Source organism: Microcaecilia unicolor, unplaced genomic scaffold, assembly GCF_901765095.1.
Source record: "Microcaecilia unicolor unplaced genomic scaffold, aMicUni1.1, whole genome shotgun sequence".
NCBI lineage: Eukaryota > Metazoa > Chordata > Amphibia > Gymnophiona > Siphonopidae > Microcaecilia > Microcaecilia unicolor.
In genome coordinates, this window is record NW_021963009.1 from 6,176 (window position 1) to 12,350 (window position 6,175).

Here is a 6,175-nt window from a genome sequence, read left to right on the forward strand (position 1 = left end):
TTCAAAGTTGTTAAATCGCGACAGGATTGTGAAAAATTACAAGAGGACCTTACGAGACTGGGAGACTGGGCGGCTAAATGGCAGATGACGTTTAATGTGAGCAAGTGCAAGGTGATGCATGTGGGAAAAAAGAACCCAAATTATAGCTACGTCATGCAAGGTTTCACGTTAGGAGTTATGGACCAAGAAAGAGATCTGGGTGTCGTCGATAACACTGAAACCTTCTGCTCAGTGTGCTGCTGCGGCTCGGAAAGCGAATAGAATGTTGGGTATTATTAGGAAAGGTATGGAAAACAGGTGTGAGGATGTTATAATGCGTTGTATCTCCATGGCGCGACCGCACCTTGAGTATTGTGTTCAATTCTGGTCGCCGCATCTCAAGAAAGATATAGTAGAATTAGAAAAGGTGCAGCGAAGGGCGACTAAAATGATAGCGGGGATGGGACGACTTCCCTATGAAGAAAGACTAAGGAGGCTAGGCTTTTCAGCTTGGAGAAGAGACGGCTGAGGGGAGACATGATAGAGGTATATAAAATAATGAGTGGAGTGGAACAGGTGGATGTGAAGCTTCTGTTCACGCTTTCCAAAAATACTAGGACTAGGGGGCATGCGATGAAACTACAGTGTAGTAAATTTAAAACAAATCGGAGAAATTTTTCTTCACCTAACACATAATTAAACTCTGGAATTCATTTCCGGAGAACGTGGTGAAGGCGGTTAGCTTAGCAGAGTTTAAAAGGGGATTAGACGGTTTCCTAAAGGACAAGTCCATAAATCGCTACTAAATGGACTTGGGAAAAATCCAGAATTCCGGGAATAACATGTATAGAATGTTTGTACGTTTGGGAAGCTTGCCAGGTGCCCTTGGCCTGAATTGGCCGCTGTCGTGACAGGATGCTGGGCTCGATGGACCCTTGGTCTTTTCCCAGTGTGGCATTACTTATGTACTAGATTATCAGCAACATACTTTAAGCTTTCGTAAACATTTGAAAACTTATTTGTTTCAGAAATGTTATGGTTGATCCCGCATTATCTACTTTTATTTTCTTATTTATTAGTTTGTATCCCTCTTTGACCCACTAGTTGGGAGTTGGCAGGTTATAAGAACTGTATCATATATCGTACTCCTTAATTACAGCTCTATAAAAGCAGGCTTTAGAAACAAATTATAATCTAGTACCACTGAACACAAAACCACATGAGTACATATATCATTCAACTTACTGCCACTATCACCACCACCACTTTACCTAATGGTATCCAGATGCTCCTACTGTGAGGAAAGGTAGAGAGCTGCAAATGTAACTGGGGCAATCTGATTACTGTGTTAGCTTTCAAAGGGTCTATTTGAAGTAGTCCCCTTAGAATCAAAAAGGAAAGGTCCCAGGAGGAGTAGCCTAGTGGTTACTGCAGCAGACTTTTATCCTGTGGAACTGGGTTCAATTTCCACTGCAGCTCCTTATGACTCTGGGCAAGTCACTTAACCCTCTATTGCCCCAGGTACAAATAAATACTTGCATATTCTATGTAAACCGCCTTGAATGTAGCTGCAAAAAAAAGGAAGGAAAATTCAGCCGTGGACTACTGAGCAAAGATTCAGAGAGCCCAGTTTAACTGAGAGAGACTTAAAGAGCAACATCCTTCTGGAGGAACAGTCCAGAGAGAATAAAGGGCAAAGTTGCTTCCCATGTCATCCTCAATAGCGGACTATGGACTTTCCTCCAGGAATTTGTCCAAACCTTTTTTAAACCCAGATACGCTAACTGCTGATACCATCTCCCCCGGCAAAGAGTTGCAGAGCTTAACTATTTGTTGAGTGAAAAAATATTTCCTCCTATTTGTTTTAAAAGTATTTTTATGTAACTTCCTCGAGTCTTCCCGTCTCTTTTCCAAGCTGAAAAGCCTTAAACTCTTTAGCCTTTCCTCATGTGAGAGGAGTTCAAGCCCCTTTATCATTTTAGTCACTCTTCTTGAAGCTTTTCTAATTCCACTATAGCTTTTTTGAGATACAGCGACCAGAACTGAACGCAATACTCAAGGTGCGGACACACCATGGAGCAATACAAAGGCATTATAGTATTTTTGGTCTTATTCACCGTCCCTTTCCTAATAATTCCTAGTATCCTGTTTGCTTTTTTGGCCGCCACAACACACTGAGCAGAAGATTTCAGCGTATTATCTACAACGACACCCAGATCTTTTTCTTGAACGTGTATGTTTTGGTGACTGTACACCAATTCAGACAGCATTTTGGCTGTCACGGTTGTATAAAATCTTTTAGGGTGCCTTTTATTAAGATGCACTAAAGGATTTAGCATGTGCTAATGAATTAACAAGCATTAAGTGGCATGCAGCCGATAGGTATGCAATGGACTGCACAGCAGTTAACGCACACTAAATCCTTTAGCTCACCTTAGTAAAAGGACCCCTTAATAAATATAAAAATTTTCAAAAATATCCAGAATGAATAGGAAAGTATGCTAACACTGTACAATCTTTCACTATTGTAATTTTTGCCCATCAGTGTATGCCTCCTTCTAGCCCCATCAGGAAGTGCCCTATGCAGGAGCTACAGAACTATAAGCCTTCAAAAGTCTCAGCCACCCCCACCTCTTCCCTCTATTATCCAGTTGTCACAGTGACAGCCATACTGTGCAATCTTAACATGAGTGCATTTAGGACAAAATAAGATCACAGTAAGGTAGAAATGTCCTAGCTTTTCTTAGATCCAACTGCTGCTAATGTGATTATTTTCATTGTAAAAAGAAAAAAATATATTAAAAAAAAAAAAAAAAAAAAAAAGAGAAAAGAGAGAGAGAGAGAGAGAGAGAGAGAGAGAGATGATGCCCTTAATATGGGTAAAATAGCTCAGGTTGGAAAAGTAACCCATGCAGAGCTAATTTCATGCAATGCACATTTCTCCATTATTTCATTTATAGGGCACTACAGCCAGGTATATCAAACTCATTCTTGAACCTGAATTTGACAGGTCAGGGATGGGCAGTTGGCTGGGGAAGGGGGGGGGGGGGGGGGGACAGAATTCAGGACCAGCTTGAAAAACCCTGCTTGGTCTTGTTTTCAGGAATCTGCAACGAATATACATGTGATATATTTGCACACAATTGGAGTCCGTGCATAAAAATCTCTCTCATATGCATATTTATTGTTGATATCCTCAGAACCAGATCAGCTAAGAAATACTCCAGGGCTAGTATCGTTTTGGAAGTATCAGTACCTGAACATGGTCTACACCAGGGGTGGACAACCACGGTCCTCGAGGGCCACAACCCAGTCAGGTTATGTCATGTTCCCTACCTCAACGCAAGCGGCGTCCTCGGGCTGTGTGGGGTCCCATCGACACGCACACTTGACTGGCACTGCCCTGAGCCATGTGTGTGTAGTTCTTCTCTGGATGCAGGGTCCTTGATTGCTTTGCTTCCATGCACCTGGCTCTACTCTCTCTCTGCCTGGCTTCCCTTGCTTTTCTCCTATTGGTCTTCCGGTTCCTCCTTCCCCTGCTCTTGACCTATGGCTGTGCTCCTTCTCTCTGCTGGTCCCTGCTGATGTCAGATGACAGCACTTTATCAGCAGACCTCTTCCTGGACTCTATGCTTTGGCTTCTACTTTGGTAGGTATTACTTACTCTGTAGTTTGCTTCTTATCTACTTGTCCCTCGTTGCTGACTTTGCCTGTACTTGGATTACTCTCTTGCCTGCTGCCTGCCTACTGACTTTGCCTGTACCTGGATTACTTCTCTTGCCTGCTGCCTGCCTATTGACATTACCTGTGCCTGGATTACTCTCTTGCCTGCTGCCTGCCTATTGACATTACCTGTGCCTGGATTACTCTCGTGCCTGCTGACTGTCTACTGACTTTACCCGTGCCTGGATTACTCTCTTGCCTATTTGCCTATTGACCTTGCCTGTACCTGGATCACTCTCTGCCTGCTGCCTGCCTGCCTGGCCGATACGTTCACCACCCCGCTTTCCAGCTCCGTCTCGTAAGTCCTGCAGGCTACCCGCACCTAGGGCTCAGCAGTGCTCTACTTGGTACAAGAACTCACAAGTCTGACAGGTTTTCAAGATTTCCACAATAAATGGGCATAAGATTGATTAGCATGCACTGCTTCCATGTATGCAAATAGGTCTCATGCATATTCATTGTGGAATTTTTGAAAAGTCAACTGGTTGTGACCCTCGAGGATTGAGGTGCTCACCCCAGTTTACACTCATCAGTTTAAAGCAAGAGATTGTAAGCTCTTTGAGCAGGAACTGTCTTTTTGTGTATGGTGTACAGCGCTTGTAGCGCTATAGAAATAATAAGTAGTAGTAGTATTCAACAGACCTCGCCCCTACAATGAATAGTCAGATACTGGAAGAATGAGAACTGTACTGTATAGAATGAAGACCTGTAATGATGGTGCTGAACTGCAGTACTGTGCAAGCCTTCTTCAACTTACAGCCATCTTTAAATTAGCAAAAGAACTGAGATCCACTTACCAGCCAAAGATCAAGCCTTTACTGATCTATAAGCAGTAAGTTTCCTCCCTCTGCCCCCCAGGGGTCCAGTAATGTTCCTGTCTCTTCCCTCACTCCTGTTCCCCTTTGCAGGATCAGCACCTCCCCCCTCTTTCTTCTTTAACCACAGGTCCTGGAACCTCTCTTTTCCTTGTCCTTCCCCCCACCACCTCTAAAATCCAGCACCCCTTTCCCTCTCATTGGATCTCTTTTCCCTACCTATCCAGTACCTCTCACTCCGCCCCCCCCATCCCATGCAGGCACCTCTCACTTCTGCCCCCACCATATCTCATGCAGACACCTTTCACTTCTTCCCCCCGTCCCATGCAGGCACCTCTCACTCCTGCTCCCCCCCGTCCCATGCAAGCACCTCTCACTTCTGCTCCTCCCCCCCCCACGTCCCATGCAGGCTGCTCTCCCCCCGTCCCATGCAGGCACCTCTCACTTCTGCTCCTCCCCCCCCCCCGTCCCATGCAGGCACCTCTCACTCCTGCTGCCCCCCGTCCCATGCAGCACCTCTCACTTCTGCTCCTCCCCCCCCCACGTCCCATGCAGGCTGCTCTCCCCCCGTCCCATGCAGGCACCTCTCACTTCTGCTCTCCCCCCCCCCCGTCCCATGCAGGCACCTCTCACTCCTGCTGCCCCCCGTCCCATGCAGGCACCTCTCACTTCTGCTCTCCCCCCCCCCCCGTCCCATGCAGGCACCTCTCACTCCTGCTGCCCCCCATCCCATGCAGGCACCTCTCACATGCTCTCCCCCCCCCCCGTCCCATGCAGGCACCTCTCCCCTGCTGCCCCCGTCCCATGCAAGCACCTCTCACTTCTGCTCCTCCCCACCCACGTCCCATGCAGGCTGCTCTCCTCTCCGTCCCATGCAGGCACCTCTCACTTCTGCTCTCCCCCCCATCCCATGCAGGCACCTCTCACTTCTGCTCCTCCCCCCCCCCGTCCCATGCAGGCACCTCTCACTTCTGCTCTCCCCCCCCCCCCGTCCCATGCAGACACCTCTCACTTCTGCCCCCATCCCATGCAGGCACCTCTCACTTCTGCTCCTCCCCCCCCGTCCCATGCAGGCTGCTCCTCTCCCGTCCCATGCAGGCACCTCTCACTTCTGCTCCCCCCCCCATCCCATGCAGGCACCTCTCACTTCTGCTCTCCCCCCCCCCCGTCCCATGCAGACACCTCTCACTTCTGCCCCCCATCCCATGCAGACACCTGTCACTTCTGCACCCCCCCCATCTCATGCAGACACCTCTCACTTCTGCCCCCCCATCCCATGCAACACCTCTCACTTCTGCCCCCCCCCCCCCCCCCCCACCACCACCACCACCATCCCATGCAAGCACCTGTTACTTCTGCAGTGTTTTGGGATTAGTTGGAGCTGGTACTGCCTAGAGGAAAAAAAAAAAGATTTAAAAATTTGCTAACTAAAAGGGGCTATACTAACCTTGGCACTCGCACAGCATCCACACATTTTATACAGTCTCAAATCTCTAAATAAATATACAACTGAATGGCAGAAAATTGGCTGCAACTATTTTATTTATAACAATTTAAATCACAAGTTTTAAATATAAAACAACATTAACATCTTTGCCAGATGGCACTGAACCCTTATTCCCAAAGGCTAGTCAGTGACGACCTAGCCAAAGAACTTC